At 42.2% G+C, this 18,711-nt stretch overlaps 1 protein-coding gene across 3 annotated transcripts in view; it reads right to left on the reverse strand.

Moving 5' to 3' along the window:
- Positions 1–18,711, reverse strand: part of SEMA6D (semaphorin 6D) — a 360,743-nt gene that overhangs the window by 107,390 nt on the left and 234,642 nt on the right. For all 3 annotated transcript variants that reach the window (XM_075575660.1, XM_075575662.1, XM_075575663.1), the window contains one exon: positions 10,091–10,124. The gene's annotated coding sequence lies outside the window, so the exon portion shown is untranslated. The remainder of the gene's footprint in view (positions 1–10,090; positions 10,125–18,711) is intronic.

Here is an 18,711-nt window from a genome sequence, read left to right on the forward strand (position 1 = left end):
TCAGGTTTAAGATACGAGTTCCTTACATTTCATGTAATCAGAATAATGACAAAGAAGAAATCGTATACGTGTCTAGACACATTTTTTTTTTGATTCCTCACTTTCTTTGTAAGCCAACAGTTGATTTGGCAATAATGCTGTTATTTTTCACTATTTAGCTTAACGGAGTCAGTGATGATTACTAGAAGGAGCTATTAATGCAGTGTCTATACAGAAAATATAATTAGGCATTTTCCTATATCACAAGGCAAATATTATAATTGCTGTTAAGTTTATCCACATTCAGTTTAATTATACACATTGATAGTTTTTCATAAAAAAATATTTCCAGTACAGTACATCAAGGAAATATAGTTAAATGATGTTACTGAAAATGCATTTTATGTTCAACTTTAATAAAGTTAAACAACAGCTGTGTTTAGGATTATAAAATCCACTGTAGACTTCTTCAGAGCTTTTCCAGCCATAAATTTACCATTAGGCACGCAAAACGTTTAACCGTCAAGATGGTTTGAAGTGCTCTTAGTGCATTAGTAGTACATTGAATTACTAATTTCAAACACTTTATTATTTTATATTATAATTTGTTTGTAAATCTCCAGAAAGTCGTTCTATACGTTGCAGAATCAAAGCCTTCCACTTGTAACCCCCCAAATACATTATTCTCTTTTTTTAAGCTGATTCGCCAGACTGTAGACGCCAAAATTATTCCATGTACGCTGGGACAGGGTGCTGGTTCTGTACTTTGTCATACAAAGTAGCTGCTTCGAACAAAGGTATCTTAAAGTCACAATGCAAATAGAGAGTTGTTGTATATGTAGTCATTCAGACAAGAATGGGTTAATTCGCAAGCTCAAGGGGTTAACCCCGCCCAGTAGGAGCTTTAGCAAATACTAGCCAGTGGCGAGTGCTTTTTAGATGAGGCTATAATTAGTAGGATCTGTTGTAATTAATTCGGAGCGATCAGGAACGTGAACCAGGTCCCCCTAGCTCAGAGTACTGTACCACTATGATGGATTGTCAAGTCCGAGGGTTAAAGGACTTCCACTAATATGCTTAGGGCGGGACAATAGGAAGAGAAGGTCTAAGGTGTTCCTCTCTCCTCCTAAGAATATTCCCTGCTTCTGCTATGGAAGAGAGAGACTCCCGGCGACAGGGGGGAGGGAGGGCTGAGACAACTGTCCCTGGTTTGCGGATGATGGAGGCCCGAATGGCGTAACCCAGAAGTTCAACCTACTCAGGTAAGTACAGCCCCTCTGCTGAAGAGATCTTCAGTGCCCCCAGCTTAATTTCCCCGGCCGGTGCTAAAGTTTTGACCTGGGTCCCGGCCGGGGAGATTGAGACTGTGCTGGACCAACGCCTAAGTTCAGCGTTCCTCCCATTGGGAAGCCATCCCTAACACTGCTCAAGGTCTGTGCACCTGCACTGCCGGACCCGGGACTGGACTGACCAGGTGAATGTTACATGTTTGCATCCTGTTCAATAAAGCTTACTCTGGGTTAAGTCAGAGTCTGCTTTCAATCCTTTCACACACTGCTCAGCTCCGAAACCCCTAGTGATCCTGCAGAGCTGCTCTGACCACTGAACACCCGCATTCTACAGGCTGCATGTACAACTGGTGCACGTACTGTACGTATTTATATCTTCGAGGGGAAGAGTATTCCCAATGTCTTGTATAGTTTAACTCAGGGGTGCTCAACTCCAGTCCTCAAGCCTCCCCAACAGGTAAGGTTTTCAGGATATCCCAGCTTCAGCGCAGGTGGCTCAATCAGAGGCTCAGTCGAAGACTGAGCCACCTGTGCTGAAGCAGGGACTGAGTGAGGCCCCCTGTGCTGAAGCTGGGATATCCTGAAAACCTGACCTGTTGGGGATAGGGCTTGAGGAGTTGAGGAGTGGAGTTAAGCACCCTGGTTTAATGAACACTCTTTCAGCCACTGATTAAACACAGCTGTGCATTATGTTCTTCAGTCCATTAACAATTAAGAATTCATAAAGGACTTGTAGTTGCAAATGGGCAAAAGCAACAAGTGATTTCAGGGGAGGCTCTCACCATGAGTCTTTCATCTACTGTACAGATCATGAATAACTTACTCCATAATAAAGCATATATTAGAGACTGCAGGGGACAGCTGGGGAAATAAGAAACACTGGGAGGAACTCTCTCTGTTGAAAAATAAAAGCACCTGTTCTGTTCATTAGCTGAAAAGGTCACGTACAAAGCCTTTGTAGGAACTGTTATAAATATTGCTCAAAGAGGATAACCCACGTTCGGTAAGGTCTCCAACATACTATTATTAAATCAAATTAAATGAAGGCAAGTTAGGTTCAACTGCAGGAAGCCCATATGTTAAAAATTATAAGCATTTATATGGGGTATTTATGAGACACGGCAGATGTATGTATGTATGTATGTATGTATGTATGTATGTATGTATGTATGTATGTCTTTATTTATATAGCGCCATTAATGTACATAGTGCTTCACAGCAGTCATACACGTGACAAACATATAAATAACAAGTAATACAAATAAGGCACAAAGGGGAGAAATGCTTCAGACATAAAAGTAACATTTAGGAAAAGGAGTCCATGCTCCGAAGAGCTTACAATCTAATTGGTAGGTAGGAAGAACGTACAGAGACAGTAGGAGGGCGTTCTGGTAAGTGCGTCTGCAGGGGCCAAGCTTTATGTAGGAGGTGTTAATTATCAGCCATCTGGCTACACATATGCTTCGTTAAGCAGGTGTGTTTTAAGGTGGGGTATTTAAGGTGGATAGAGAGGGTGCTAGTCGGGTATTGAGGGGAGGGCATTCCAGAGGTGAGGGGCAGTCAGCGAGATATGTAACATGGGCTGCATAAATGGGCACATCGTGGCTTTAAGTGACATTACCCGGCACCTATGTAAAATAACAACAATACAGGCGGTCCTCGGTTATCCAACGGAAATCCGTTCCGGAAAGAAGCGTTGGATGGTGAAAGCACCGTAAAGCGAGTCCCATGTTAATCAGTGCCGGTGAGCGTCTCGTCATAAAGGTAAAAACAAACAACAAAAATCAAACATTGTTTTGAGCTGCCACTAGCTTTACCTCTGATAGCAGCAACCAGATCAGCAAATATTAAAGGCACAGTCCACCCTAACTAAGGATTGGAAGTGTGGGACCCCAGGGCTGAAAACAGTGATGTGTGGGTCAGGGGGACCCCCAGTTCCCTGTAACAAAAATGGGGGCTTAAAAAAATAAAAAAACCAGTAGGAGGAACAGCTCCTTTAAATACAGTCCACGACAAATCCTTGCGTGATGGGGAGAGCACGGCAGCGGCGATGGCGGCAGGAATCTTGACCCTCTGAGTTGCTCGTACCTTACACCCAGCCCTAAGGTAAGTTGATCAGGGCATCACATGGTTGCGGCCTGGTCACTCAACGTGCGCGTGGGCGTCTGATGGTGTGACCTGTACACACGACTAGCCTATCAGTCTACAGGGGACTCATGGAGACACATGGGTCGCATAACTACCGCGTGTCAAACAAACTGCATGTCGTGTGTCACTTTATGCCCGCGTGCCATATATTAGGCTGCGTCCCCGCTAGCGCCGAGCGGGTGGCGCTTGCGACGGTTACTTACATATATAGATATAAGTAAGTCCCTGCTCACACTGTGCACGCGCGCGGGCACACATGCTCGGCGCTTAAGTAAACAAAAAAAACTATACTTTCCTGCACGCTGAACTACCCGCAATGCCCCCCCCCCCTCGCGCGCGCGTAAATGCAGGACACCCGGCGCTCATGCTTGGAGCGCTCTCCAAGCATGAGCGCGCTCAGCGCCAGCGGGGACTCAGCTTAAAGTCACCCATGAGTCTCAAATAATACGGCTGAATATATTTGCCGCTAGTGCAAGTTGATGCGAAAGAAAATCTTTCTGGCGAGAATTAGTTGTATCCTCGTGTGTTCATTAAGCAGCTGAATTGCAATAACTACCTTGTTTAACGATGTATTGTACAGTTAATGTCCCACTTGCTAAGCGCTTGAACCATATTTACCCATTTTTGGATGCAATGTTTTTACTGCATAGCTTGGTGTTATCTATACAAATATTTTAAAAACCTTTTAAAACACACACACACACACACACACACACACACACACACACACACACACACACACACACACACACACACACACACACACACACACACACACACACACACACACACACACACACACACACGTTGATAGCATGCATACGTTATGCAGGAATCATACTGACAGATTTATCAGCTCTGTTAATGCTCTGCTCTGGACTTTATAGAGCACTCCTTGGAATAGGAGAACCTCTTCTTCATTGTCCTTAGTTCTTACAACTTTCCACACATGAGCTACTCATGGAAGGCACCAAACTGCTCTTGGAATTGCCAGTAGACTAACAACAGACAGTAATAGCGTGAAATGATTGCGATAGTTTCACGGACAATTAACGTAGTAAAAGCATTCATTTTTAGCACTCTGCACTCATTGGCATGGCAGTTTAGCATTATAAGTACCTGTAAAACACCATATTTTTCAGAAATAACCTGATGTAAAGGCTCGATTGGGATTATTAGTCCTTATGAAACCTCCTAACATCTACAGTAATACTATTTTGTACACACAGTATCAAAGGAAAGACATAATAGCAGTCCATATTAATTAGTATTCTGCAGCCTGTCCATGCTTAGAAGCTTACGACTTTTAAAATCTACTCTGTACTTCTTAAGAATAATACAAATACATTGTATTTTTAGGTCAATTTTGTTGCCTCCGGTAGAAAGACAAAAAGGACCAATGTCTCTGACCTTTTTTGTGTCATGTTTAAAATATTACGAAAATGTCTTACCACGAGTTGAGTAGGTTAACTGGTGTTGTGGCTTAAAAGGAGTGACCGAGATTAGTTTCATATTTCCAAATGCTGCTGATTTTGCTAAATTGTCATGTCCTGCTCAAGTATAATATTCACCAGTTTTGCAAACTTGTGTGAATGTTTTGGGCACCTCTAATCATTGAGACACTATGATTTGGGCATTAAAAGATTGTGATTACGGCTCCCACAAACCCCAAAGCAATCAAGAAATTCCTCATTATTCAGGTGATTGAAATGTGTTCACTTAGACACTCCAATGTGTCTGAGTTATATTGGCAGATGGCCATCGTAAAAATTATTCACGTGTGTACCTAGAAGGACATTGGACACTTGATATTATTATTTGGAACATTTATTTGAATTTCCCTACCTGTCCACAGGTATAAGCAACCATGCAAATAGGGGACACAGAAGATTATATTCATCATTTATTTTTCTAAATAAAAAATACGCCTGCATTAAAGGGAGCATCGCAATACTTAGCAGTCAGTCTAAGAACAAACTAAAATGATATGCAATTCATTTTGTTAGACAGGAAAAGTTAGAAGGAAGAGGTAAGTCTCACACCGAGCCCGAAACAGTGGTGAAGTCGGTATGCAATACCATTAGCACGGAGAGGTGGACCCCCCTCCTAAGGATCTGAGATGATGGCCATATCCCACCGAGGCATCAAAAGAGACCGCAGATGGGCAGGCGCTTGGCAAGGTTTTAAAGTCCAAAACGGCCAACTTGAATCCAACACGAATGATCACTGGAAGCCAGTGCAGATCGCACAGGATGGGAGCGATATGCTCCAAAGCAAGGCGATTGATGGTATACAGCTGCTGCCCTACACATAAGATTCGTGGAGAAACAAATATTCACATATATCTACAATGGAAGAGACTTTTGTCTTTCAACATCCACTGGAAATGAGTACCCAGAAGGAAACCTGCATTTCTTCATTTGAACGTTTAATAGGCTTTCCTTCCTCTCTAATCCGTAATCCTCAACACATGAGATCTGTTTCTTGAAGGAATTAAACTGTGGCAATTTAAATCTATAAAAGCCTAGCAATAGCATACTATACAAATGGGTCTCTTGCTAGATAACTTAGTCATATTCATCCTTTGCTGAGAGTTGGTTATCCCGGTTAATTGGATCAACAGTAACCACGCAACTAAGAGAGGTAAAAATGGTGGTATAGTAATAATAACCTCAGTATAAACTGTGCCTTTTGATTGCTCAATCTACTCAATAGATTATTCCCATTGTAAACCTCTTGTGGGCCGAATGTTATTTTTGCGCTAATCGTATTTGTTATTTTCTGTAAGTAAAAAAAAAAATTATACAACGGTTGCCAAAAAGATTTATTAATCTAAAGCAGCTTTACTCGTTCAAAAGAATTAATCCACACAGATGCACTGCTATGTGGTTTCATGAGATAACGGCAGTGCAGGAAAATATAATGTTTCAGATAGCTTCATAGCCAGTTAGACGATTATTGGGTCATAGTCCGAATATTTATTTTCACTGAATCCTTGTCCTGTCAAAGCATATTTTAAGCATGTGAAATGTGATAAAATAGAGGCAGTTAAAGGGAAAAGGTTTGTGTACTGATGTTAGTATGCCTTGGGGCAGGAAGACCAAAAAGTTTACAGCTAAGGATACAAAGTTTTAGCATTCTACCAATATCACGCCAGTCATTCCTTGGCTTCAAATCAAATGGTTTACAGTACTGATTATATTTTTAATCCATTACCACGGTATTTCCCATGTTAACAACTAATCCCTTCTAATTAGTATTCCTCCTATTTTTTCCTTTTAAGGTGCCACCCCAAATAGTCGACCAGCTATATTTCTTAGGGGTTTCAGAGTAGGGAAGTTCTTGTTAAAGCAGCAATCCAAGATGCCGTTTAAAATAATAATAATAATTTCCCCCCCTTTAATACGTGCATCAATACAATCCACACAATGATAAGTAATTAGCTAGGTTGTCGATCGATCCGTTCACCCTGCGATCGATCAGCGAAGATTCGGCTTGGGGGTTCACTAAATGCCTGTCAGTGCAGCAGAAGAGGACCAAAGATGCAAAGTTCTATGGGGAAGATCATGTGACCAGGCAGTCACTAGATACTAGTGCACTGCTAGAGAGGCAGGGCTCATAAAAGGGGTGTGCCAGAGCCTGTTTCAGAGGAGGAAGAGGATGTGACTTTGTAAATGGTTGCTATAGAAACAAAAAATGCTTGTTAAATTATAATACATAAAAAGTCATTCAGAGCTGTTTTTAAAAAAATGCTACAAGTACAGAATTGATTTATTTAAAAAAAAAACACACACATAGGATATTGCTTGATCTGCAGCTTTAATGAAGTGTTTTCTTTACCCTTATACCACCCTGTTCTTATCAGAGAACCAATAAAGATAAGGGGAGGCGACACAGCGATATAACACAAAGTGGCGTAGCCCCTAATACTAGATCCCGAACTTTTGTCCTACACGCTCCTCACCTCCCTATCCTGCGTAATCAAAGATTCTACATAATTCACTGCGAGCTACAGTACGTAGCCTGCACTATGGACAAAGCCTAAAAGGCCGAGGCAAAAAGATGCTATTCTCATCCTGACATGGCATGGAAGGACCTCAGGAAAGCGCTTATTTCTAGTTGGGGTTAGCCACGAAAATCAAGGCAGGTCACCAAACATTGCAGGTGCAGTTTGTCAGCAATTCATCAATTATGAGCAGCGAGAGTATGAGACTCGTCTAATAGCAGTTTGCATTGGCTTGAAAATCCCATTTGTCATGCAGTGTGCTCTCGCTGATATGTTTCGGGATACTCTGTTTTGATTGTATTGTGAGTCACATCAAAAATATGTTTGCAATTAAAATGCTCGCATGAAAACATGTAATTACAAGATATCTGTTAAATTGACTGTAATGATATGAAACATATAACCCAATATTAGCAATGCACATGCAGATGGTATAGCATGACCGAATGTGCTTATTAGAACCAAGTCTGTGTCTATTAATATTTTAGTGGGTCCCTTTGGTAAAATACATTAAACTAAAAGGGTATTACGTTATTTTAGCCCTTAAAGTGGACTATTCTTGTAGAAAACATATGTTAAAGTATAACAACACCCAGTCCCTTGCCAATAAAACTCTGCCGCCCTGCCATGAATACCAATAACTAAAGGCGAGGCCGCCCCCTCGCTACATATTTGGAAGGGGCGTCTGTTTGGCTATAATTGACCTATAGTGCTTTGTGTATCTCTTTTCTCTCTACAAACCCTTAACTGTTGAAGTGTGTAGTCACGGAATCGGACATTTGGTCAAGGCAAAATGGCGCCAGCGTTTTGGTCAGGAGGGACCCTTTGCTGCAGACACTCGGCCGTTGCAACGGCCACTGGACATGAGTCGCCGGCCATTGCAACAATTAGGCAAGTTAACCTAAGGGCGGTTAGGATAGGGATTTTAGCGGGGTTAAGGTTAGGGGGTTAAGAGTAGGGGCTTTAGCGGTTGTGTAGGGGGTTAAGATTAGGGGTTTAGTGGTTAGGATAGGGGTTTAGTGGTTAGGATAGGGGTTTTAGCGGTTAGGATAGGGGGTTATGGATAGGAGTTTTAGTGGTTAGGGTGGGGGTTAAGGATAAGGGTTTTAGCGGTTAGGATAGGGGGTTATGGATAGAGGTTTTAGCGGTTAGGATAGGGGGTTATGGATAGAGGTTTTAGCGGTTAGGATAGGGGGTTATGGATAGAGGTTTTAGCGGTTAGGATAGGGGGTTATGGATAGAGGTTTTAGCGGTTAGTGTAGGGGGTTATGGATAGAGGTTTTAGCGGTTAGGATAGGGGGTTATGGATAGAGGTTTTAGCGGTTAGGATAGGGGGTTATGGATAGAGGTTTTAGCGGTTAGGATAGGGGGTTATGGATAGAGGTTTTAGCGGTTAGGATAGGGGGTTATGGATAGAGGTTTTAGCGGTTAGGATAGGGGGTTATGGATAGAGGTTTTAGCGGTTAGGATAGGGGGTTATGGATAGAGGTTTTAGCGGTTAGTGTAGGGGGTTATGGATAGAGGTTTTAGCGGTTAGGATAGGGGGTTATGGATAGAGGTTTTAGCGGTTAGGATAGGGGGTTATGGATAGAGGTTTTAGCGGTTAGGATAGGGGGTTATGGATAGAGGTTTTAGCGGTTAGGATAGGGGGTTATGGATAGAGGTTTTAGCGGTTAGTGTAGGGGGTTATGGATAGAGGTTTTAGCGGTTAGGGGGGGGGTTAAGCATAGGAGTTAGTTTTTTAGGTTAAGGGGTTTAGGCTAAGTTGCTGTAGCATAAGGCACTGTAGAGTAAAGGGTTTAGATTTTTAGGGTAGGGGGTACTGTTAGTATAAGGGGTTAAGATTAGTTTTTTTTAGGGTAGGGTTAGGGACTTACCGTGGTGGCAAAGTGGCCGGCGGAGAGATGTCCCGGCGGCGAGGTGAGTAGCGGCTAAACGCCGTGCGTGACCAAATATCCTAGCCCGTGCGGTCACCCTCATAATAACTTTGTACTCAAACAAGTTCATTTTTAATGCCAGAGTTCCCATTATAAACGTCTGTTTTAACATTACTTGGAAACCCAATCTCCCAACACCACCACTGAATGCCACACAAAGGCAACTGCAGTCCTAAAGCATCAAAGCAGCCCGAGTGCGGACAAACAACATCATAGCACTTTCAGAAGATTTCGAACCAATTATCGGAAATAGTTCAAAATGAAATGTGATGTGCATTATCAAAAAGAATTAGCTCAAGACCATCCATTTAAAGTAACTATATTTAGGACGGTTATGTAGGAAGTCAATGCAACCTGGTGTTCCTTTCAACTTGAAGCACAGGCTGTATTGAAGGTGGCAGATAAAGGGAATGGTCATGTGATCCCGCTTCAGAAGCCAGCTACTCTTACTTCTTCTAAAAGGATTAATCAGAGTGGAAAAACCAAAGACAAAACCCGCCTTTCTTTCGCCAAAAGATCTGAGTATCCGGGCACCACATTTCATTTTCTTTATCTAGGTTCTCGGTCGAGAAACACAAGGAAGGGGACAAGCACTTTAATACACTTCAGAGGGCCTGAATAATAAAGGGTAAACCGAGAAGAAATCTTGTGTTAGTCGGGAGGCAGAACATACGTAGAAGTGCTTTGCTACGGAGAATACCAAGGTCAATGAATATTAAATGAACGCTTACCTTTTAGTGGTATGATGGCTTTTTAATGACGAGGCTGGGGAGGGAAAGAAAGGAGGCTGATCAGAAAAACGTATTGTGAGAGGCAAAAAGCACAATACTATCCATATTTGTTACTGTTGCAGTGTTTACTTTTAATTAATATTGTGCCTTAAATGTAATGCTGAATCATACTTATCATAGTCATACCCAAAGATGTGCTAAAGTGTACCAATGTGTGCAAGTGAATGTCACAATATATTTCGCCAAGCCTCAGAGGGTTAACAAATCAGCAACAATGAGTCTTGGGCTGCGTCCATAGTTTAGCAGTCAGCGCTCCTCTGCGCTCGCGCTGAGGCTCGTCTGCGCATCAGGAGCGATTATATGAACTAGCAGACGAGTCAGCGCGCGCGATCGGGAGGCGCGGGGAGGCGGGGGGTCCGGACACTGACGTCCCTTGGCCAATAGCCCGCAAAGCGCCGACGTCAATGTCACGGCGCCGACGTCACGGCGCCGTTGACGCTGCTTCTCTATGATTGGAGGTTTTCAGCCGACAGCGCGCTCAGAAACAGGTTCTGCTGTCGGCTGAAAATCCCTGCGTCTCAGCACACCTACGGACGCTCGCGGGAGCCCCCTCTCAAGACATCCTCATTGAGGATGATGGGGCTCATCGCGGAGTGTCCGCACGGCTCAACGCTGCCTGTCCTTCTATGGACGCAGCCTTAGATGCTGCAGGAACTGATGACATTTTGCTTAGCTGAGAAATCCAGACCTTGAAATACAAGGAGAGTCAGAGCTCTGTTTGGGAGGACAGCACCCACTGACTTGTACATAGAGACAAGCGAATTCTTTTTGGCGGGTTTGGATCCGCAGCGGATCAGACGGTTCCTTTGCTCGGCAGATTTCAGCAGATTAATCTCAAAAAGGCTAATTTGCGTTTTGCGGATTTTTTATTATTATTATTACCAATACACTCCGCGGATTCCGCAACCCGTGGATGGATTTGTCGAACCCGCCAACGGACTGCTAAATCCGCGGATTGAATTCTCCAAATCCGTCCACAGGTCCTATCCAATGGCGGCTTTTGATGAAACCGTACGGATTGAAACCTGCCCGAATCCAGATTTAGGGGGGTAACATCAGCGAAAATCCGGGAAACAGATTTTGGGTGGATTCGCCCATCTTTACTTCTACACCTCCACAAAGTTTATTGCTAGTCTACTGTTATCTGTAGTGGTTGTGCGCCTGATTGTCAACATGCTCACATCTATGCAATTTTTGATAGTGATCCACGATGACCAGCATTGCTTACTTAGAAAAAGGTTTCAGTGACATCACCCTGCGGCCTTGCTCTAGTTGTCTTTGATAATAATGGTAACTTGAAGTCGAGGATTTGGTTTCCCATCAATCTTATATTGTATACATATATATGTTATCAGCTGATCTGCCTCCTACCAGATGATACACAGCAATGGTTGTCCAAAGCGCCCAAAATGTGTATAATAAATAAGAATGTATACAGACACTCTGTGAAGGGTCATATATTGACGCCTACACCATCTGAGAGGACGTCCAGTGGGATCTGCAGATGTGAGGTCCTGGTTACTATACCTCAATGCTTTAATCTTTTTACAATTCTGTACGTGCATATCATACCAGTTTACTATACCAGGGGTGCGCAAACTGGGAGGGGAAGGAATTTTTTTTGGGGGGGGGGTGCGGCGGTTGCAGAGGCCCCGCGCTCTTCCCCAAGGTACTCAAATTAAATGCCAGGGACCGAGCAAGGCCTCTGCAATCTCAACTTACCGGGATTCAGCCGGCTTCTGAACGTGTCGCCATGGCAACGCGGCATCAAATGACGCTGCAGGGACACGTGACGTCACAGGAAAAAGAGGGAAGTGAGCACTGGGGCTGGCAGGCAGGGGGGTGCAGCACAGAAATTTTGTGCACCCCTGTACTATACCAATATATTTTATCAAACTACTACGCTATAAGAGGTCCTCCACTTTCTTTCTTTTCTTTCCTATCAGATGATACTTTCTCCCATCCGGATGTCTCCAAAGCTTTAGCTTTCTGCTTCCTTGTAGCTCTATCATGTTCATTACATAGCACCCTCACTCTCTCAAACACAAGATATATACTCTGTGTATATATATTAAAATCCTGTTTATTTATTATTCGTATATTCTGCTTGGTTGACATTATTTCCAGATCAATACTATTAATGCACTTAGTCCCGAAGGTGACACTGTGCTCATTTGCATGTCATTTCCCAGAATCCCTGGCTTCAGTGGGAGCATTGTACGCTAATGGAGATAATGGTGAAAAGCCGGGTTGCAAACCTGTCTGAGACATGTGAATGTGCTCATAAATTATATTTTTATTTGCTGCACTTAGTCAAGCAATGGCTAATTTATACATAAATGACATTTAAGTTTTTTTTTTTGCTTGTGTTTAGGAATCTGGGCTACATTAGAGCTGTTTTGTAAAAGTTGGATGTCTAAAATTCACAGACCGTGAATAAGTAAAAGAACAGTAATGTGCAAAAGTATGAAAAATCTGCCCTTTTTTCACGAAAATGTTAAAGTTCACCAAAATAAATTTGGCAAATATTATATAATAGTACATTTACAGGTCACATGACTTTGTAATCTATTTTTGTGCATTTCTTTGAAAATTGACAAATGGTTGAAAATTTTGAGCAGTCACGAAAATTGTACGAAAACGTAATTTTAATATAAAAGTGCGTAAAAATGTCAGAAAAAAAGACACGTGCAGACATTCCCACATCTTTAGACAGCTCAGAAATTCAGGCTTCACAAGTATTTCTTGGGAAGTGTGGACAGTATCATTCTCATCCATTACTCCATAGTGTTCCTGTCTACACATACCTAGACTAGAAGTCTGAATACACATGCGTGGAGGGTGTGGTTTGAATAAGACTTTTCAAAATAGGAGTGGCTCAGTGTAAAGACACTGACTGGCACTGAGTTTATATCAGTATTGCTTGACCTGAGGAAGAGAGGAGAACTCTCGAAAGCTTGTCCTATGACATAAATTGTTAGTCCAATAAAAAAGGAATCACCTAATACTGAAGAACTCATTTATTCTGCACTATCGCAACTGGACTAACACGGCTATTTTCGCCTTTATATATATATATATATATATATATATATATATATATATATAAAATAAACATAACATAAGTGGCCCCTGAGCCCTCAAAAGGGCCACACATTATATATAGTGCCCAGGGTAGTTGCTTCTCCCCGCCCTCTCCAGTAAGCGTCATAATGTCGATAAAATTATGAATACTCTTCCACTCCTCTCCTTACACTGGAAACTAGTGATTAGCATGGTCATTAGGTAGCTCAGAGAGCAGGAAAAATCTAAAATTCAAACCGGCAACATCTCCACTCCCTCCACACTGGAAAGAGAGGGAGAGCAGGCTTCAGGGGTGGCCAGCAGTTGAGGGGCCACCAGTAAAGGTCCCGAGGGCCACCTGTTGCAAACTATAAATTTCCTATTCTTACAACTGAAACCAATGCACGACTAAAGCTTGTGCTGTGATACCTATGCTACCCGATGCACGTTTCGCAGGAAGTTCTCTCATTGAGCGAAACGCAGGTCGGGCAGTGTAGGCATCACAGCACATGTTACTTAGTGGCAGAGGGGAGAACGCTGTTCTGAAATGCCTGCAGTGTCAGAGTGTGTCTCCTTCTGGATGCATGTAAACAGCCAGGGAAACCGTTTTGATTTTGTATGTGAAAGGGGGAAAGTGGGTCTTCTAAAATTACAACATCAGAGTAGTTTAAAAGAAGTATGCTATTCTTTCAAAGGAGAGAAATAACTCACTAGCCTCTCTCTAGACCACATACCCCAATCAGTGTTCAGGGCGACTATGTTGCCAATAGTAATAATTGGATAGGCAATATACTTGATACTTAGTAGCCAGCTAATTAGGGCTGTTACAAACTAACCACATGTGACGTTGGTGTCAGTTGTAATAGAAAATTCATAGTATTTGGAACTGGTTACAAAGGTCACTAGGGAAAATCATAGCTGCCAGAGAAACTTATTAGAGGATCAAGCCACATGTGCAGGAGGCTATTCAGGAGATTGCTATTTATACCGATCCAGAGACCATACTACTGATTTTGTTTCTGTTACTATTTTGGTTTTCTTAACTGAAATCATTAAAGAGTAAATCTGGTGTGATATTATTTGCCTGCCACATACTATAGCACATGTTTTAAGGATTGTGGATATTCTGTTTAGTATTTTGTGAATATTTGTTTTCGGTTTTACTTAGATAACTTATACTAATCAAACTTTTGAAACCGAAAAATGATTAAATTACAAAAAGTTTAGCGTGTAGTAAAATAAGAACTCCCTTCTGTGTCCAAAGATCACAAAGCAACAAGTGAAACAAAAAGAATAACGTTTTAGTGGTAATATGATTTGGGCTCCAGCAGGTTAGGTGTAATTGTCTGCTAATGCTATTATTATTATTATTCAAAGCTCCTATGGGCTTAATAAATTGCTTTATTTTTGTCTACATTGTGTATTCGCAGCCATCAAAGGCAGTAATTACAATTAATTGGGAACTTAAAAATAGTAAGAAAAGTGTTGTATGTTTTATGCAATGACTTAGTTGTACTGGCATGTTCCATGTTGTAAAGACGTGAACAGAATTATACCTGTATTGTTAATCTTTTTAGTATAATATAATAAAAGGAATTGTGGTTATTCGTGTATAGTCCTATATTTGCTTTTCAGTCCTCATATACAGCTCAACCCCGTTATAGCGCTATCCGTTACAGCGCGAATCCACTAATAACGCGATGTGAGCGTGGCTCCCAATAATATGCCCCTACCATGCCATTTCCATCCTCTCCTGTTGACCAGGGCTTATCGTGTGCCAGGTGGCAGGGAGTTTGCTGCCTGCGCCCCCCCTTCCCCTCGGCTCCGGCATCACGTGACCCCGCTGTGTCATTTGACACTGCTTACCAGGGAGAGGGGAGAGCTGCCAGCTGATGCCAGGTCAGTCTTGCGTGGGGGTGCCACAGCGCTGCCGGGTCTGGAACAGCTGGGAGAGTTAACCCGGCTCTCCCCCTCCAGTGGCCGCGGAACCCTTGAGGGGTGTAATGTTCGTCGTAATTTTTTTAACGCGGAACGCGGTCCGTATATAACGCGATCACATTCTTTGGACCCCAAGCGATATCCGCGCTATAACGGGGTTCAGCTTTATTTCCATTGCTTGTTTTTAGACTTTACCTAATTGATAACACATTTAATTGTTGGCTAATGATGATACGGCAGCTTTCAACTTCCTCTGTATATTAAATGTGGATAATCAAAAATCTGAAATGACCAAAATGTGCAAGTTGTTTGTTCTCAACAATAGAGGTCTGAATGTTAATACATTTGCATGCTGTGTTATTTCGTAAGAGCTTCATTATTGCATCGCAGGTGAAGTATAAGCAACCATCATTTTTCCAGAATTATTTGTGCCTTTTTGTGTATAAGTGTAATGTGTTAAGATAATAACATTAAAATGAATCTAGTAGAGGTGGGAACGTGGGCTGTATCTGTTATTGCTGCACCCTGCCCCACATTCATGGGAATTTACTTTTAGTTTTTAATTAACTTGAATCCAGGCTAACTCAACGTAGGCCCACCACAGCGTTACAGCGATGTCCTCAGATGTCCCAGCACTTCTGCGACATTAAGATGGCAACTGACAAGTTGCCATTGTGTTGACTTATAGTAGGGACCTACTGGGCCACACTACTGTTGGAGGCCACATTTATTGACGGTTCAGCAGCTACTGTGAAAAGAGGCTAAATGCTAAAATATCTCTGACACAAAGGAATTTTGCACTGGGAGATATTCTGGTTCAGACCAACCAGAAACTAGAATTGCCATTACACATATGAAATACCGAACCCTCAAACGATTGACTTTCCTGGGATTTTAGGAACAGATACCTTAAACTTCATGTCAAAAGTGCATGCAACCTTTATAATTGAACGCATTGCCTGTCTCTCCTCAGCTCCACTCTAAACTGGAGTCATGCGGAGCTTCTCTCATTGAAGGGAACCCGGAGTAGAGCCCAAGCTGCAGCAATAAGAACCTTGATGCTAAGCAGGGCACTGGCAAACTCGGCAACTCACCCAGACAGTAAAACAGCTTCTTATATTACTTCTTCCTTTGCCTTTCATAGTTTAGAACTCTGATCTCATCTTGACTTAATGAGTTCAGCTCCTCTCTTGACTTAGTCTAGAAAGAGGTGAAATAACCCCAGAACTTTATCTTTTCATAAACGCACAATGAGCTCTTAACTTGACTTTTGATAAAGACTATAACCCCTTTAAATGCCTTTTTTTTATCAAGACCATGGTGCTCGCGTATATTTCTTTATTTATAAGCTATTTTACTTTAATCACCACTTCTGGAAGATTAAAAATTGTCTGCATCGTAATTAGATGATAAAAACTGTTGAGATGGCACAAAGCTCAAGACTGCCCCGTACACCAGGTTAGAGTGGTACTGCTCTATCTCTGCTCAGGAAATAAGGACACATCAACCTTTCCTTGCTCTGTAAGGTGCTAATTCCTAGCTTTAATTATTTATAGCGTGGATATGTCCTGGAAGATTAGTATGCATCCCAGTAAGTTGTCACATAGCTGTCTAGGCAAAATTTACTATAATGGCAAAAGCTGTTACGTTTAATCAGGATGTTTGTGACATGCCATATGGCTGGGGTCTATAAGATTGAAATGTAACATTTTGCATCTCTTGATATGCTGAACACATAAGGAGACAAGTGTCTGATAGAAAACATCCATTGGCTTTGTGGAAGTGCTCTTTCAGAAACAGGTGAATACTAAATTCAACTGATGTTTTAATTATGGCTTTTTTTAAAAATCACAAAGTGATTTGTACACAGTCATGGAATCATTATCACAAAACAATATTTGTTAACGTACCATAACGACACAACCATGTGTAAAACAACATAATTATAGGCATTACCATTGTTCTAATGAGAGATCAGTTTCATTCTTCAAAGCAACAGTGCATGTTACAGCCACCTCTAAATGACTACGATGATACCTGGGGGGCACCTGTTAGAGGTCTCTCTTTTGCCCAATCATATTGAGCGTTTTGTGCAACCGAAGTGGTAGACATGGAGGTAGATAACTCAGGTGGTCATATCTGATCACCGTGAGAGCCAATGGCAACACTTAAAGATTTGTATACGACTCCACTAGATCCTGCCGTGAAGAGACGCGTCTTAAAGAATTAAAAAAGTTAATCTTGTATAATTATCACGCAGGCTCCCATTTCACATGCATGGTCTCGTGTGATGTATTGCTGTTGCTGCTCAGCTGTTCAATGCGCATTGTTGAGCCATTTCAATATGCAATTAGGAGTGTTAAAAACGGAGGTATTTAGAGGAAACATGCTTAACGGGGGTTATTGAAAGAGAGTCTGTATGACTCATGAATCAAAATACCCTTTCCATGATTGCTAAACTAATGAGGTACATCCCGGAGACTCATCTGAATCTTTATGTGAAGCGGCCAGTACATATCTGCACACGGGTTAGCCCAGGGGTGGGACACTCCAGTCCTCAAGGGCCTTTGACTGGGCCACTGATTGGGCCACCTGAAGCAGGGCTATCCTGAAAACCTGACATGTTGGTGGCCTTTGAGAACAGGAGTTACCATCCCTGGGTTAGATGCAGCACATGTTGGGACTCCATAGAGACACAATCATACTGTTCTTCAAATATCTGCTTAGATGTTTTATTGTTCATTACACTAGTTCTCCTTTATGTATAACAGGAGGTGTTGAGATGGACACCATCTTACCTTAATGTCCACTGCATGTTCAGCGGCATTTCATTGATGGTGGGCACCCTGCCAAAGACATTGCATTAAAAACAACCTAAAAACATGTCCGTCCTGGACTACGGGGACCAAAACGTTGCCAATATGTGGATAATTAAATTGTTTTTGTCTTTGGTGAAATGTGTGCTTTTGGTTTATCTTAATGCATACTCCAGACCCACTAGAGTTTTTACAGTAGCAGCAAACCATATTATTTGCTGTTGTTCATATGGAAAACCTTCATATCTTTGTTTAATGATTTTTCATGACTGAAAACAACTATTATGTTTTATTATAATTAGAGCAATGAAATGACAATGCTCCAACTGTGAGTACATTATGAGATAATCTGTTGGTAACTTTAGTAATTGTAAGTTTTATGTCTTTTTGGCTCGTTCAGAATCATATATTGCTCTGGAAACTGTTTGCGCTGTTGGAGGCCTGCTATTTCTCCTGGAAAGCAGAAATATTCTATGCATTGGTCACCGTTGCTATTCTCTAGCAAGATTTTACAGTAAGTCCAATGTCACATGACTGCCGTGGCAAGACGAGTCTTAAGGCCAAGTCCCCGGCGGTGACGGTGGCGCGCGCCACCCACCAGCCACTAACCTCAACCAGGCAGGCCCCAGTGTGTTTTGGCATGTTGACTTACGAAGTGTGGTGGCGCGTCAGCCAGCAGGGGAGACAAGAAATGTGTCTCCCCGTGCGGCGACACGGTCACGTGGTGCGCTGGGAGCCAATAGC

The sequence above is a fragment of the Ascaphus truei genome, chromosome 18 (genome assembly GCF_040206685.1).
Source record: "Ascaphus truei isolate aAscTru1 chromosome 18, aAscTru1.hap1, whole genome shotgun sequence".
In the NCBI taxonomy this organism is placed as follows: Eukaryota; Metazoa; Chordata; class Amphibia; order Anura; family Ascaphidae; genus Ascaphus; species Ascaphus truei.